This window comes from Corvus brachyrhynchos, unplaced genomic scaffold (genome assembly GCF_000691975.1).
Source record: "Corvus brachyrhynchos isolate BGI_N302 unplaced genomic scaffold, ASM69197v1 scaffold84, whole genome shotgun sequence".
Lineage (NCBI taxonomy): Eukaryota > Metazoa > Chordata > Aves > Passeriformes > Corvidae > Corvus > Corvus brachyrhynchos.
This window is the reverse complement of record NW_008237434.1, coordinates 434,320-452,527: the sequence shown is the minus strand read 5'-3', so window position 1 is coordinate 452,527 and position 18,208 is coordinate 434,320. Positions and strand designations below refer to the sequence as shown.

At 38.9% G+C, this 18,208-nt stretch overlaps 1 long non-coding RNA gene across 1 annotated transcript; it reads left to right on the top strand.

Moving 5' to 3' along the window:
- Positions 1 to 6: 6 nt before the first annotated feature.
- LOC108445949 lies at positions 7 to 644 on the top strand. Its single transcript, XR_001861043.1, has 2 exons — positions 7 to 106; positions 475 to 644. It is a non-coding gene; the product is annotated as an uncharacterized LOC108445949 (long non-coding RNA).
- The last annotated feature ends 17,564 nt before the right edge of the window (positions 645 to 18,208 follow it).

Sequence of the window (18,208 nt, the reverse complement as noted above, 5' to 3'; positions counted from 1 at the left end):
TGCGAGCAGCAGAATCCCCGCCTGTCTCCAGTTCCCGCTTGGCATTTGAAGGACTTTTGAAAGAATGTAACAACTTTTACCGAAGAGTGTGTTCCCTCTCCCCCAGGTAATAGCTGAGGGCATCTGTTGTCTGAAAACAATGTTTTCTGCTCTCTCTCGAAGGTGTCAGGACTTCACTAGTTCTCTTGTGGAACTCATCGTACACTAGTAGTACAAAATTACTTAAACAAAGCTTTGAAAATAAATCCTGCAATTGTTTGTGTCTCTTACATTGAATTAAAGTCGTAGAACTTAAATGTCCAGCTTGTTCGCTAGGCTCAGACAGAACTGCTAACGCCACTAACAGTTGGAAATACTGATCCAGGGCTCCTCCAGCCATGGAAGCCTCGACAGTAAAAATGCTCTTTCTGTACTTGAGGCACTGGAGTAGTTCCAAGAGAACCGTTCACCGATATGAGCTGTGTGTACATGCAGGTGTTCACGGGAGGAGACGTGCTGGCCCTGTCCTGCAGCAGCATCACTGCGCCGTGAGCTCCAGTGTTTACGTGGTCCTTGCCATTGCAGGATCACAGCAATACCTGTTAACTCAAACCTATGGCTGTCATTTCAGTATCTGAAAGAGAAATAAAAATGCTTTGAAATTAGCTTTTGTCTCTTTTAGCTCCTTTGTCTGCAGAAAACAGAAAGGGCAAGCCTTTCCTGAGCCTTTCTGTTCTGTTTAAGAAACGTGTTCCTCCCTCCTTGTCTGCACCTTCAGTGTGCTGTTCAGTCATCAGCCCTATTCTGTCTTGCTGCAGCTTGCCATGTGTAGTAGTACTTCCCATCTTCCTGTTGCCCCTCTATCCCTGCTCCCTCGACATACACCCTCTCTGCTAGGCCATGGAGTAGGCCCCAGCTATGCCTCTGCTACTTAGCTGTGTGTACGGCAATATTGATTTGACAGTGTGCATGCTCTGTAAAAAAATCAATATTTCAGTAGATTGAGCAGAGTGTGCAGCAGTGTAATGGAGCCCAGCCTGCTAATGTAATGTGCAGGGGTCCTCATTCAGAGATTGAGGTCAGTCAGACAATGGAAATGTGTTTTCTTATTTTATTGTGTGCTTCAGATATAATGTAGGTGTTTATGTTCTGGTGTTTAACTTACAGCACGCAGTTACTTTTAAGTCATATCCAGCAGAAGGTCACATATTGCAGGTGACATACACAAAAAAGCATGCCACAGATATACAATCCACTTTTTAAAGCTTAGTAAATCCCCTCTTATCCTTATCCATCATGTATCTATCAAACAACAGTTGTGGTGAGGGAAAATGCATAATTTTTGTTTCTGCAAATAAAAATAATGTTCCGTTGTGTGGTGCAAACTTGGCTTCTGATTATGTAATGAAACATGCAGTACTTCAACAAACTCCAACATAGCGACATGTATCGAGGAGTATCATAAAATGAGCATAAGTGAAAAGAACGAAGGAGGAGGAATAACCAATGTATGACACAAAACTGGAGTAAAAGCTCCCATTGATTTTGGTGGACCTGGGATTTCAGCCAGAATGTTCTCCATGATACGTTTTCCACTTTTTAAACTGTTGCATCATGCCTTAAAATGTAGCAAAAGTGATTTGTAAAATGACATGAGAAACCACAGCATTCTCAGGCTCAGAGTCAAGATTAGTGTAAGCTAACTATTGTTTCTCAGCTCAAGGGGACACTTGATATGGTTTTATCTTTACTTAATAATTTTATCTGCTGGTTTTGTCAGAGGCTATTTCTCATCCACCAAAATCCCTCACTGCAGGAGTGACTACAGATCTATATATCAGGCAGCAGAGTTTTATGTTTGTGAATGTTGCCGTGCTTTGTGCTGAATATAACATACATTTCAAGATGCTATGGGGGTCCTCATGTTCGGTAAAAAAGGCAAAGCTATTTATTCTTTCGTCATTCATGTTCTTAATTGGAGACTGATTTGGCAGTCATGGCCGGGGAGGCACGCAGGGCTGGAGCAGTAACGTCTTTCAGTTACAACTCTGCTTTAGGACATGACTCATGGAGAAAGCTTCCAAATGCAAAATAATGCTACCTACAAATGCACACGACACTGGGATTTCTCAGAAGTCAGTTGCTATTCTTCACTTACTGAACACAGATTTCTCATGTATGTTTCACTGTTCTGAAGAAGTGTTTGTTTTAGTATTAACAGATGCTGGAAACCTATGCACTCACCACTCTTAAAAACATACCTCAAGACATGCAATATGTCCTAAAATATTTTAGGTGTAGTTTTAAAAATAGTACTGTAATAACATAAAATGTAAAAATATATTAAAACCACTATGATATAGTGTTTTACTTAATCCTAGAATGCTTTTCACAGTACAAGTATGATAAACTGCAATGAAAGTATTATTCCAATTTAAATTATAAGATAAATCTCATAGCTGAAGATTAAGAAATAATAATTAGTCTTGCACTTTGAGAGTCCATCTGTTTTGGCAGCATGCTTCCAACTAAGAAGATTCAAGAAGGTGGTTACTATATGAGACAGACAAAAGTACATGATAAAAAGGACTAAGCTGTGACGTTTTGTAAAGTAAAGCTAAACAATATTTCACAAAATGTTAGTTTAAAAGGTGGGAGAATTTTATGATAGAATTTATTTTTATGAAGACTCTGTTTTTCAAGGGTCTTCCTCTGCCAGCTTTGTGTGAATTGGGGTGGGTTTTTGTGGTTTTCGTTTTGGTTTGGTTCTTTTGGTTGGTTGATTTTTTGGTTGTTTTTTTTTCACTTTGAAGAAATTAGTACATTATAAGAATTAGTATTTAAATCTAATTGAAAACTGGAGTTATGCTGGATGGAAAATTAATTTTCTCATTAGTTAGAGAACTTTTATGGTATTTGTACAATAAGTACTCATCCAAAAGCATCAATCAATATTATAGAATGTTTTAAAACAAATGTAAACAATTTATATTATGACAATTTGTAGCATTACTTATTGATAGAAGAAAAATTATGCATAGAATCTCAGTGGCATATAATTCTAATTCTTAGTTGGTTATTATCTGAGATTGCTCTTGATTAAATATGATTTGTGTTATATCTGTGTAATTCTGGTCTTCATTACTATAATAAATGTGCATTAAAACTGCATTATAATGTCCTAATTGTGAAATTGCCATTGAGTAAATTAAGGTTATGAGTATTGTAATGCAATATTTTACTGAATGTTTTATTTCCTAGTGCTTAAATTTCCTTGCATATTGGAATCATAAAATTAATTGCTAAAGTTAATAAATAATGATAGATAGTCTAAGTCAGTGGTAAGTCAGAGAAGAATTCAGGTTTCCTGAATTCCCATTCTCTCTCTAAAGAATAGACAAAGTTGATACCTTCTTTCTGAAATTGTAGAGATGCACAACTGATATAAACATAATTTTAGTAGAACCTGAACATTACTAAAATAAGACAAGATCAAGTGTCAAATCAAAACTTGAAGATACAAGGACATAATGTAATGAACTTTCATTTGAGGCCAGTAGAAATCGTTCTATTGACTTTAATAAAACTGTTATCAATTCCTAATGTGCTGGCATCAAGTATATTAATAGCTCCATTAGTTAAGTAGCTAAAGCTCATAACAGCTTCTACATCAGAAATTTGCAGAATCGAACCCTACATGTCTCCTAAAAAACTTGCAAAGAGTGAGAAGGGCTCCATTTGCATTATAGATCCCAAATGGAGTGACTCTGTCATCTTCATTTTAAAGAAGATATGAATGGATCTGCAAGGCAATCACTGCTGGGTTAGTGTAACACTATCTGCAAAACATTAGTATTTTGGAAAACAATGGACATTTCAAAATGTGCTTTTGTTGAACATTAAGATGAAATTAGAAGCTTTCTGAAAAAAAAAAAAAGCCAAACAGGCATATAAAGACAGAAGCCAGTAAGAGTATTCCCTTTTACCCTGTCTGACGATGTTCAACTTTGCATAGCTGGCCCAGAAAGAGACTAACACTGAATCAGTGGGGTTCGAGCCTCTCTTGCCCATTTCCTCCAGGGAATGCCTGAGCACTAAGCAGCCATCTACTTTGAGGAAAAGAAGGGAAAGTTTGTCTTTCTCTCTTTTTTTTTTTCCCTTCCAAAAATTCACTCCTGAATCCGAGAAGCCTTCTTACTGGAACAAATACTTTTCCACAAAAAGGTTCCATTTCAGCAAGTCAGCATTTTTGTATACAAACAAATATACTGTGGGAAAATTCCCACCAAGCTTTACTTTAGAGTCTTCCAGAAAAAACCGTTCAAGGGAGAATTATAGTAATGGTATTTACAGAGGCACACACATATGGTCCTCTATTGAGTTCAAACACAGTGATGTGGCAATATCTGGGACAAAGACTTGAAGGCATTTAACGTTTCATTTTTAGAGCAGTAGGAATCTCTGATACAAGAAAATCAGCCAGAGATAAATAAACAACTGAATTCTGTACCATCCATCACAAGCCACAATTTATTCAGCTTATAAAAACTTTAATGGGGATTGTGCTGAAGCTTGTCAGCACAGTCTGCAGGACCAGGACTGAGAAGGAGCAACCAGGAGGTTGTTGACGTAACAGACCCAAGTATCTTGAACGGTGTGTCCCAGAAATGGAAACCAAGGGTCATACTTCTCAAACTGGCCAGCAGCTCCTTATGTAAGTACTCTCACTGAATTCAAACCTGCCCTGAAAAGGCACTTAACAATCTTCTGGCTGCAACAATGTGAAAAGAAGGTAAATAACTGGAATAAGAACTAGGCAGGCTGTAGTCAAATGCTTCTTGAGGAAATGGCTGGGATGGTCATGAAGTTACCTACTTCTTCCCTCTGCCCTACACTGGCAGTTGAAGATAAACCAGTTGCTTTCACAGTGATGGAAAAGCACTTGCATAGGGTATTCCTGAAGTGAAGACTGTAAAGACATGCACCATCACTGCCATTTCTCCTGCCTGTGGCCTCAGTGTTTGAGTGCTACATTTTCTCACAGAATCATAGAACATCCTGAATTGGAAGGGACCCACAAAGATCACAGAGTCCAGCTCTTGGTCCTGGACAGGACACCCCAAGGGTCACACCATGTGCCTGAGAGCGTTGTCCAAATGCTTCTTGAACTCTGTCAGGCTGCGTTGACTGGCTGTTGACCATTTCCCTGGCCTGTTCCAGTGCCCAACCACCCTCTGAAGAACCTTTTCCTAATATCCGTCCTCAAGCTCCTCAAGCCTAGCAAATCTCAACTGGTAAGCAAGGTTGAGGAAAAGAATTCATGTGGCAAAACTTAATGAGTAAATGTCAGTAATTCAACTTGCATCTGCAGATTAGTTGAGAACATTATAAAAGTAACCCTGTCCTCCCTGCACACACATTTTCTCTGGGTAAAAGTAATGTCATTTGCAGATAGTCTTTAAAGGAAGTTTTTAAAGTATTTGGGAAATGAAAACTATCCTTACATACTGAATAACCGAGGAAGATAGAGGGTGGTGGAGAAAACATATGTGACAGTTGTGTTGTGTGACAGTTTTTCTTATGCTCTTCCAAACCATTTGCCTGGCAAATCCCTTCTTTTTTTAAAGTTTTCCTTAAATTTTTAGGGTCTTAAGCACAGCTTACCCCGCAAGGAACAAGCATAAAAAATAATATCCAATGAACATTAAAAATCAGAATATCTCTACCACATTAATTTCATTTCTGTTATCTACACCAAAGCATGAATTTGGGGAAGGTACGGTTATTCAGGGTAAAGGAACGGAATCTTTAGCAGGAGACCCCTTTCTTCAGTCTCCTTAAACACATAAATCATGAATTCTCAAAGAATCCTATGACACAGAGGTATTTGGTTAGGAAAAACCTGCTCTAATGGAAAGGTTTTTGTTAGCTTGGGATGAAAGAGATGCTGTGCTTCCTGGTGAATTGTGGAGCTGTGGGTCCTCCTGGGTCATACCATTTCTAGCTCCCTTGGAGACTGTCGCAGTGCTGAACACTCGGCAGCTTTGGTATTCATCCAAGATGCAGCGTGACTGCTCCAGAAGGTACTCAGCACCATGATCATATTTAAAACATCAGCTTCTGTCTCTGAGGTAGCAGGCTGGGTATGATGAGTCGGAATCCCACTGAATGAAGCATCATACAACCATCCTTCAGAGGCCATCTGTACCTCCTCCAGAACACTATGGCTTTTCATAGCAGTCTTGGAAGAAGAAGTGCACTCATCACACCTCCTGGGAATTTCTGAAGAATGCAGTTCAAAAGTTCCCTCTTTCATTATTTCCTTATTCTAAAGCAGGGAAAGTGTCTTTGTCCTGTCCAGATCTTGAAGAGGTGAAATGAAGTTTGGTACCTTAATTTCAAAACATTAATGATCACTTAGACCTGTCCAGATCTTGAAGAGGTGAAATGAAGTTTCAAAACATTAATGATCACTTAGGCTTTCACTTCTGCTTAGATCTGATTTATGGCTCTCACCTTGCAGGACATTTAATTCAAACCACCATCCGCTTAGGTCCACAGGAAGAATCTTCAGGCCAAACCATTACAGCAACCCATTACTCTTCTGGCTTTTCTACACCACCAGGAAATGTCAGTGAATGCCAAACTTTTGCAACTGCAAACAAAGGGAAATGGATATTCATCTCTACCATTACTTTCATAATTAGTTGAACAGGGAAAAAACAATCTTACCAGGAAATCCTCACAAGTCTGAACTACATCTGTCAGCCCTGTTTGCTTGCCAGTTCTTCTGATGAACCACAGGAAATATATTCCAACTCCAGCACAGATTGTTCAGAGGAGACAAGACAGGCTCATTAGCACTGTAACCTACAGGCAGTAGGCAGACACAAAAAGCCTTCAGCCTTCAGACAGGGTAGAGCAGATGCAACCACGTGGGCTTGCCTGACGCAACTGGATTATGTATTCATATTTATGTTGCTCATATAACCCCGACTGTGGCTCTTTATCAATGCTCATGTGACCTCGATAGAGCAGGCTCTTAGATCCCAAGCTCACGTGCATGAGAAACCTGGATAGTGCAGGTTCTCCTGCATGCAACTTCCCAGAGAACTGTATTTCTTCCATGCTGGAGGGTAACTCTGCAGTAAAACTACTAATTGATGCAGTCATCAGTTATTAATAGAGTCACTTGAAAGAGTGGTGTAGTTGCTGTGCAGGACTTCCTAGGCACAGTAAGTCACGATACGAGTGTGTCACTTCTTGTTTTTGTCAAAGCTTGCTGTACAACACACCATGAAATGCATTAAAATAAATAATCTGAACAACTGAACAGTGTATTTAAAATCAAATACATCAGAAAGTAAATGAGGCATATTTCATGGGTCTAGATGTTTCTGCTCTCTCTAGCTAAATTCCATATCATTAAATGGAGAATTTCACTAGGCTTATTAGTTTGTTGTCTATAAAACTTCTAGCAAATTTATATATGCCCCACTCAGCTGCTTTCAAATAAAGGCACTTTATTTGAAGCTGTTTGACTAAAGGTTTTTCTCATTGAAATCCACAAAAAATTTTTTGTTAGTTTCATCAAGTGAAGGGGACAATCTTTATAAAAGTTTCCTTTTGAAACAGATTGCTTGGAGTCCTTTACTGTAAGAAAAATAGTGCCCTTTAGATCCCACCATGGCACTCTCCTAATTTTATGAGATTAGGAATAGCCTGTCAAAATTCTGAAACACAGGGGGATCCTAATCATGAGCAGCTTGTTCCAGCTAGAATCATATTTCCTATGCTGCAGGACAGCAGTGACCAAAGTGCTTCATTTGCACCTCACAGAAATGTGCTTTTCCTCCCCAATTTCTCAGCAGAATGCAACAAGACACTTCCTCTGGCCCTTAGCAACAGCCCTTAGCAAGGGCCGACAGAGAAGTACAAGCAGCAAAGCCAGGACTAGCAAAGAGCTATTGATTCGTGAATGAAAGAGAACATTTTCTGAAACAAAAAAACCCATCTAGTCACAATAACTCTAGGACAAGTCTAACTTTAGTGACTAGAAGCAAAAAGAGCAGGCAACTTGAATTGACATTGATCTTGCTGGCATTCCAAGGGCAATATTTTCATTATGATAAAATGTTCTTTAACAATCTCTCCGGTGAATTGGGCACAAACATGCTTTTCTTCTGCATCGGTCCTGCCTATCTTCCTGTTCCACCTATTTTTATACTACTAAAAAATATTTGTTTAGGCAATGCAAACAAAATCCCCCCTTCCATGTGTTTAAGTTCCCTTGCCATTTATGCTGCATTATAGTACAAGACCAGCAAGAGAGATGACAATTTAGTTTCAAATGAATTTTTTGGTCTCCTTTTCAGTCTCCCCCCAGATAAGGAATAATAAAACTTGCCCAAAATGCTAGTAAACATACAGGATCTGGATGAAAGTTCTACCGCACCCCTTCCCAACAAACACACCAGCAGAGGAGCATACACATATACACAAATAAAAGCCAAATTTATGTAGGTGGACAGGCGAGTGTGTTTTGTCCAGAGAAATATTCTTGTGTGCAATAATATAAAATAAACGGTGCAGAGTTGCATATTATATATAATATATGTATATAAAATTTCTTCAGCTATTTTGAAACTTTCATTCCCAAAAGACAACAGGTGAAAGGATGTGATTACAAACAACAACTACGGATCTTCATCTTGCATAAATTTCCATGGTTTTCTTTGCCCATCTTAATCAGGCAATAATTTGTCTAATTAACATCTTTCACAGGAGGGAAATCATTTGTGTGCTTTTCAACACTGCTCCAAGAATATATAGCAGTATTACGTGACAAAATGCATTGGTAGCAGATATATGACTATTGCTTGTTATTATAAAGCATCAGCTGTGCATTCATGGGCTGCACAGAAGACAGTCTCTGACTGAAGTCCTGTAGAGTTTCTGTGGAGATTTATGTGATTTTTTTTTTTTTTCTGCAGCTTATGATGTGGCAGAATGACCAATTTATGATGTGGGTGGAACTTTGTTCAGCACATGAAAATGCCTCCGCTCTCCAGATTATGTTCTCCTGTGGTAGGCAGTAATGCTTTCTGCCCTCCATATGGCCACCATGTGCCAGAAGACACCAAATTGGTATGTGGGTTAAACGTAAAATAACCACAAGAGCTCCTGAGTCAATAATTACAAAGCTCCTTTTGATATGGTTAGTGTATCATTATCTGTACTGTGCAATAATAAAACAGAGCTCATGTTGTCCCTCTCTTCTCCTTCAGTAGCTGGGGAGCTCATTGCAGAACTATCACACAAAATTGATGTTCACAAAATGCTTTTAGGAATTGTCATAGCAGCAGCAAAGAGCACACCAAAATCACAGTTCTAATTAAACATCAGCTTGAATGAAGTGCTGGAGAGGACAAAAAAAGAGGCTTATTCCATGCATTCACTAAAGACATGTGTCTTGCATCCTTGTCTGAGCTGCTCAGGCTCTGGGGTAGAGCAGCTGGTTTGAAGGGCATCTCAGATGTTAAAGAAGTCCCTCTGTCCATTTAAAGCCTGAATTATCAAGTTTTAGCACTCTGTACTTGTGTGTACAAGGAACACACGGCTCTGTAAACAATGCTAGTTCCCAGTTCTATCCAGGTGCAGTTCAAGGCTTGGATGTGAGTTATTTTATCATTTTGGCCTTGCCACAAGTATCTCACAAACTAGTCCCTGTGGTTTTACCCAGCAGCTGAGATAAACTGGGATTCAGAAGCAAATGCTTCCTGGATATGCTTAGCTATAAGCTTGGGATGGGTCATTCTTAGTAAAGAGCTCATGATTATTGCTTTGCTTTGGTGCACTAGATCCCAACATTTTTGCAAGGGTTTTTTATAGACTTGAGATTTTTGATAAGGTAGAATTTAGTGGGAGGGATTTGTTGAACAGGGAGGGCTTAAACTGGTTTTTCTCTTACGCTTGGCAAATATGGATTATTACTTGTCATAGTTGGTAATGGTATTTTATGCGTGATTTAGACTGACCTGCTGTGTTAAATGAAAACAAATAGGACCTGTCACTCATTTGTCTTCTGAATATGTCATTCAGAACATTCTAGCTGTCTGTTCAGAATGGGTTTCCTACTCATCTCCTTGCAACATCTATAAAGCAATAGATGAGCACAAATCTGTCTCTATCTGAAAATGTACAAACATTTCCATTAATCAGGAACAGAGAAGTTGCTGCACATATAAAATCCAGTTAGAAAGTAACTCACATGAACAGCAAATAGGATTTTCAGTTTTGTTGCCTATTTGTCGTGTATAACAACTGACAGCGCTCCAATGAGCTTTAGCATTTTCCTCCTTATAGTGTATGGAGTATATTATTATATCGTTAATTATAGTGTATTAATTATTCATTATGTTGAGTTAAATAATAAAGTATGGCTGGGGTATACAAAGGGAAGTTGTGTGTATATATAGATGTGTATTAAGGCAGGGCTCTAAGAGATCTGCCCTTAATGCTCTGTAAAGGGCCATAACTTTTTCAATGCTTTTGGTGTTATTTTCTGATCAAGGACTTGCAAGGACTCCCTGTGATCAAGGGAGTGAAAGACTGCTCAGTGGCAGCTTCTCCAGCTGTGACTTCCACCTAGGCTGCACATTGTGGGCACTGTAAAACCAACAACATGACACTTCATTGACAACCATGTCACACATCAGGGGAGGCTGCAGCTCCTCACGTTTTGTATCAACAATTCCAGCTCAGCTTTAATCTTTATTAAGACTGTCAGGCAACACTTGCAAAAAAACCCCCCAAAACCCCAAAAAACCAACCAACCACCTTTCTGCTTTACATTGGTCATTTTCTTTCAACTACAGTTGTATTTGTATATTTGTAACTAAAATGCTAGCCATGTCATTTCTACCCTTTTCTTTTAATTTTTTCCCCCAATCTGTTATAAAGCAGTCACTGGTTTCCTGACCCAGACAGGTCCCACGGATATCAAACACCCTCTAAGTACTAGATTTTTGGACTGGCTTTCTGATTTGGCTGACAGACATGCGAAATCACACACAGGGAAACTGCTCCAAACCAGGTTGGCAGAGACTGAAAGCTACTACTATCTGGAGTCTGTCCAGAGATAGATGGGAATTACAGTAATTTAGTAGTCTCAGTCAAGTTCCTGGCTGACCAGTATCTGCATCACAAAGCCGCCACTATACCCTTCACTTGGCAGTAATCAGTAGTTTGTTAACAATCTCCATAGGGAAATGGTTAGCAAAAAGCACAAGAAAGATCAGAGATCGAGTGGAGTGGTGGGGCCAACAGCTGAATATCCAAAATAGCTACATGCAATATCAGGAATGTGTTGAATAAAGAGGAAAACTCAGAGTCTTCGTATGTACAAACCCATGACATCATAGGGGCCACGAAGTCCTGATGGAACAAATCAGGGAACTGGAATAGGGACACAGATACAGCTTTTTTTTTACAAGAAACTAGACAGGACGAGGTATTTAGACATGTATACTTGCTTTCCATTTCAGTGAGAGCTAAGAAGATGGCTTCTTGACTGCCTTTGAGTGAAAATTAGGAGAGAAAAGAAAAAGATGTATGTCTTGTTGGATGTGTTTTGGAGAAAACTAAATCATGAAGAAGTAATACATGAGGGTCTTTTTGCCTGAGCAACTCATAGAGATGTTCAAGAGTCAACCTTGTCTCTACAAGGCACTTCAAATAGCATCATATCCTCTGAAAAGCAATAGAGGAGGACACAGACATTGTCAGGGTCTTGGAGTACACTGAGGACAGGTTTTCCCTCAAAAGGTGTGGTGTGAAGAGACATAATATTTGGGGAGACAGCTAAACTGAATTTGATTCAGCTAATAATGAAGGGTTGCTTTAGAGGGTAGAAGGTAGTCTGGTGAAAGAAAGCAAGTATGAAAAGACAGACCACTATTTTAGGAATAACCTTACTATTAAGGATGGACTAGATAAGAGCAGATTTCTAAAAATTCATGCTGGTGTGAAGGCCTCTTGAGAAGATAATTGAAAGGATAAAAGGGTAGGGGACCACTGGCAGATACTGAAAAACTCCCATATTAAAGGTTCTTCAGTGAGCTGTTCTGATACAAAGGGAAAGGAAAGCACAATTGCAGGTTGATATGGTATTCTAACGCATTCTTTAGGCACCTGGAAATCAAAGCCCCACAGAAATCCTGGAAAACCAGGACACCTCTCTATGTCTGACTATATAATATGTAAGGACAAAGCTAAACGTTTGGGCATACAAAGAGTTACAAATAGTAGGAGGCATAAAAGGCAACCAGAAAATGTTACCAGAACATAAGATGACAAAAGAAGTACAGCTATATAGCAGAGAGAGCAAATAACAGACTGCACAACAGAGGCCAAAGCATCCATTGTTTCAGTGTTCTCTAAAGAAACTTGTTATGAACAATGCCTAATAAAACTAGTTTAAACAAAAGAATACAGGGTCAGGCCAGGGCAGAGAGGGAACAGTTAGAAATGCTTATCTGAAGCAATATTCAATGCCTGACCATGTTCACCAAGAAGTACTAAAGGAACAAGTCACAGTAATGTCTGAGCCATTAGAACTTGCCTGGGAGTATGTTGGCCTGAGGAACAAGGGGGCAATTTAGGATAGAATAGAATAGATGTAAGTGTAATTATAAATATAATTATAAATATAAATATAGTACAATACCTGAATGTTGGAAGGGGAGAGGAATTATAGAGCAACCAGCCTACTGCTGATGCCCAGAAGGAGACTCTCGGTGCAATGTACTTATAAACATTTTGAGGAAAAGGTGTTAAAAATTAAAACCAAGTCACACCAAGTGAAATTGATATCCCTTATTTCCCAAATAACTCACATTCATAGCATTTAATATGCTGTATCTTTATTTTAGCAAGGATTTTGGCATGACCTTTTGTGACATCCAAATCTTAACTTGTTAAGTGCAAGTAAAATTGCTGCCTAATGGAGTGCACAGAAAAAATTGCATACACATGGTTTTGTGACACACATGGGTGATAGTTTAATTGCAATCTCACCAGAAGATTTTGTATATCTGCTTTCTACTTATGGATGATATGGGTATTGGAACAGAGAATACACCTACAAAATTTACAGGTGACAGTGAGGAATAGGGACAGGAGAGCTTCCAGGCGCTCAGGAGACCAGGATCTGAATTCAAAATAGTCTTCACTCCAAATTAAATAAATGGAGTTCAGTAAAAACATATCTAAAGCATTATACTTGGGAAGGGGAAAACAAATGAATACTTAAACAACAGGAAATAAGTGCAATATTTTCAGAGGTACTGAAGGAAGAAAGAAGTCCAAATTATGATAGATTTCAAACTCAGCGAACTAATAACATGGTACTGTTACATGAATTAGGAGCTAGACTGTGTGTAAGAAATGGGGATTGGGAAGTTTCAGCAGAAGTCCCATTTACAGCTCCAGGAATACTTAAAGGTGAATTAGAGAGAAATAGACAGAATCAACGATAGTGAAAGGAGCATATGAAGAATGGTGGGAGACTGAGATGCCTCCTTCTCTACGGGAATGACAAGAGGCACGACATCAGACTTCCAGTGCCTAATCTTGTCACAGGGAGGGTGGTGGTCCACTGGAAGTTGGTAGGACAAAAAGAAGTGAGTTTTGTTGGCAGCAAAGCAGATTTGGGTCTTGTAGTGAGGACAAAATCCTAGCTGTGAAGCCATTTGGGCAAACACATTAATAAAGGCTGAGGAGTTCTCCCTCCCAGGAAAAGGATCGTGTTTTGAATATGTGTAGCAGCAAGAAGCCTACAAGAAAACAATCCAGTATAAACCAAATTTTCTTTTGGAACCAGGCATCCCACCCTGACTTCCCCAGCTAATGGAAGGATTACTGGTAGCCTGTCTCACATGTTTACTCAACACTATAATTATCATTACCTACAGACTCACTGAGTTCTGATTTGCCCTCCACCGAATGATTGGTATCCTAGTAACACTTTTTTCTTTTTTTTTTATATCAGTTATTTTTATCTTCAAATGATTTGCAAAAGCAAAGCCTGAGGACCTTTCAGGCTGTGTAAAGTCTATGTTTTACCAAGACAGATAGTCTTTGTTATGCTCTTTAGGAGATCTTGGATCACAGAGCTTGTTATTCCAGTTCAGAGCAGTCACTTCACCCAGCTTTCCTTCTCCACAGTGGCTGTTGCCTTCACACTATGTTCTTAATGAACGTAGATATCAGAGAACAAGAAAGATTGCTTCAACTCAATTTTGCTTCCACTCCAAACCAATCTCACTCCCTCCCCAGGTACTCAATACAGTTAGGCCAGGCCAAACAATTTGAGTCTTAATTAGAAAATTATCATTAGTCAAAGAACATGGTGATTTCTTCCCACACACACATCTACCACGATATAACAAACCCAGATCCCTGAATACCACTCTCTAGCAGTCTTTATGATAAGAATTTGCTGCCTTCACCTTTGGCTTTGGAAGCTGTCTCTAGGACTGCCTCATGTCCTTTTATGATGAAGGCCAATGACTAAACCAGCAACCATTATCACTTCATTGTGGGGATTGCTATCTTTATTAACAGTCTGCATGGGAGTTAAGGTTGCTTGGAATCTCTCACTGGCTGAAGGTATCTGCAGGAGTGCAGGAATTACTGCAGTGTGAGGTGATGGCCAAGATTTACCAGATAAATCAAGGTGCAACATGAGTGGAACTGCTCAAGCTCTAAGCTTTGCTGTGTTTTCCAGCTTTTACCTTCCCTTTTGAGTGCTAATGGGTTTGTTCACCCCAAAACACTCTGCCACACCATACCCCCATTTTTACCTGATTCATAACACTTCTGCATGGCTAAGGAATCACTGACTACTGCATCATTAAAAGCACACGTTTCCTAGGTTATAGAGAGCTAATTTCTGCCTACGAAGTTCCTTAAATATACTTTTATTATAGATGGTTTGAAAATATGTGTTGAGAAGCAACACTACTAGTATGTGGGTAAATTATAATGTATTGTACAAATGTCTAGTCACAAGCATGGTTGCCCAAAATATCAAGACAATTCCTCTTTTCTGTGGATAAAGTCAAAACAGAGGGATCAAAATTTGATGGAAAAATATACTCACAAGTTTCAGACATGAATCCTGCTACATTTCAGAGATTTCCTATTTGTTTTTTGGCACGGTATCTTGAGTGAGACTGAAAGTAGACTCTACAGGCTTTTCCAGGACTCATCTGTGTTGTGCTCTCCCTGAAGTTTTCTACGATTTCATATGGCAGCATGCTAATAAAGATTGAGCATTGGCACTTCCATCACCCTTACTTTGAATGCATTTTTTTTTAATACAGGACCAAATAAGTCTGAGTGCAATAAAGGTATCAAGAAAAGACTTGAAATAAATGGAATGTCAAAGAAAGACAGATGTCAAAGAAAAAGCAAATGGCAAGGAAAAAATGATCTTATCCTGCCCACACTGGGTCTTAGAAACTAAATTTCTGTTTGCCACTTCAGCATAACTACGAGCAACTATGTAATCATCTAGATTATCATTACTCATTTGTCTGCAACGCAGTCAGGGTGAATGATGGCAGCATCAGAGGAAAGATGCCATTAAAGTCAGTAGTCTCATTGTGAAGGTATTTAGCTATTGCACATAGAAGATAAGGTACTCCCTGCTCAAAAAGCTGCTTTTCTATTTTGCAGACATTAACAAAACAATGCAAAATCACAAAAGGGATTGTATCCTCAAAACTTCAGAGCAGACCACTAAAACTAGGACAGTTCTGTGAACTGGGTTGCCTGTTAGTGTACTCCACAGCTGGGATTGTACACATGGTGCTTGCAAACATCCAGTCTCAGAGCTGATACATCCCAGCACAGCTGCCATTATGCTCCCATCCGCAGTGAGCGAGGAGGGTAAAGAAACCAAAGCAAAACAGAAGCTATAAAAATTTTTTATAGAGTCCCTGAGAATGCTTACCTCTACTGTGGTGTAAAAAAAAAAAAAGAAAACAAAAAAGAGAAAGAAGCAAATAACCTTGTACTCAGTTTAGAAAATAAAAAACAAAGGGAAAAGTACTTGTTCTTACAGAGGTGACACACCAGGTTATTATGCTTAGTTAATTTATTTTAAACTTTCCTGTATGTAAAGGCTCTCGCCTATTTCTCTTTTGTTTTGCTGTGAGTGTTTTTTTCATCAGAAAATAGTCATGTGCTATAACAAATTGTAGAATATGAAAGCCAGATGACTTACATATTCCTTTGACTGTTTTCTGCTTCCCTCCACCTAAACATTATAATTTTTCTTTACCCCAAGACAAGAATGTTTCCTAATCTTTCTTTTGGCCCCTAAACAAAGACAAAATTTGACTTGAACAAGGGAGGATTTACCAATTGTTAGAACCATATAATCAATAATTTTCAAAGGGAAAATCTTGATATCTGGACACTTGCCAAACACCACTCTCTGGGAAGGAGAAAATTTGTGGACACTCTTTGGGGGGTGGAGCACACATCTGTCTTTGCACTAAGGACAACTAGTCAATAATGATTCAATCCAGTATTTTTATTTTGCCATTTGTAAAAAAAATAAAAATTTGCTGAGGGCTAAATTCTGATTCTTGTCATGCCAGTGGTGAAACTTCTTTAAACTCTATTTGGATCAGAGCTTCACCTGTGGCGTAGCACAAGAGTGAATTACCTCTCAAAGTGTTGTTTCCTGCAAACTGCCCAGACAAAAGGATATTATTCATTTAATATATATTCTTAACATAGGGATGTCAGAGACTGCAACCTGTAGCCAGAGAACGAAAAGAGGAGGAAAACTTGACTACAAATTAGATGTAAGAAGAGTCAGTTTTGTGGCAGTGAAATAACCCTGCTGAATGTGGAGATATTGCTAATGCCTGTGCAGCTTTGTTTCAACAGGAGATGCAGCAGAAAAAGAGCAGAGGTAAGTTGCCCAAGTAATGTCCACTTCAAGTTCCACAGTGGGTCATGGTACACTGGTCACTGTCATCTCTGTACTCAGAAAGCAAACGTACTTAGCACAGTCTGATACAAGTTTTGCTTCAATTGAATGACACCAGAAGCCTAGTGTCTGCAAACCTGTGGTCAAGAGAGGAACCAACACTGGAAAAAATATATCATTTTCCCAGTTCTTTACTAACTGTGCGGTGTAATCTGATCACAGAGGATGAAAAAGTTTGTATGACGTGTCATCATCAGAGGAAGACATAGTTTGCACTGTGTAACAGAGATGTTCCCTGACACTAAATAGCTACGTGTGTTTTTTTCCTGGGCTCCACAAAGGAAGAGACATGACTGTCTCAAAAGGAGGCTAAAAGGGATAATGGGGTCAGCCAAAATTGAATTCCCAGAAAAATACTGGAATTATTTACAAGCAGCTACAATAAAAAAATGAGATAAATAATAGCTGCCAATGATTTGCTAAGGACAAATAGGACCAAAGCAACTAAATTTTTGGTGGGGAGTAAACCATGTGAATAGGGAGAAGGAATATCTCATGGCTTTAGTAAAAACTCCCTAAAAGGGCCAGTTAAGTAAATAAAATAAAACCCCAACCACAAACAAAACCAAAGAACCAACAAACAAAATAAAACAGAAAAATAAAAACCACCAACTAAAAAAGGCAACAAAAAAACCCCACCAAAGAGTGGGGACACAATTGGCCAGAAAACTACTCAGGAAGTATTTACTAGTTCTTCAGAGGGTCTTAAGGTACTTTTCATAATTTTTATTTGTGAGCTGGAAAACTGTGCACACATTAATATTATAGATGCACACTTGGAAGGCTGGAAGGAAGGAGAAGAACTGTAAAGGATCTCGGCAAACTAAAGAAATTACCTAGAAGTAAGAGGAAATCAAATAACAAGAGTTTGCAACTGCAAGATGATTAAGGCAATAATGATTAACTGCACAAAGAAAGGGTAAAGATTAACTGGGTAGGGAAGAATTCTGCAGAAAAGGATTTGAGGCTTGTTGTGGATCACAAGTTGAACAGGAGTTGACAAGGACCCATGGTTATGAGAAAGATAAATATTACAGTGGGATGAATAAAGATAATTACTGTCTGTAGGACATACATTCCACTCTACTCAGCATTAATAAAACCTCAGCTGGAGGCCTGTGTTCAATTTTAGGAAATGCATTTCAAGAAAGGTATAGACCG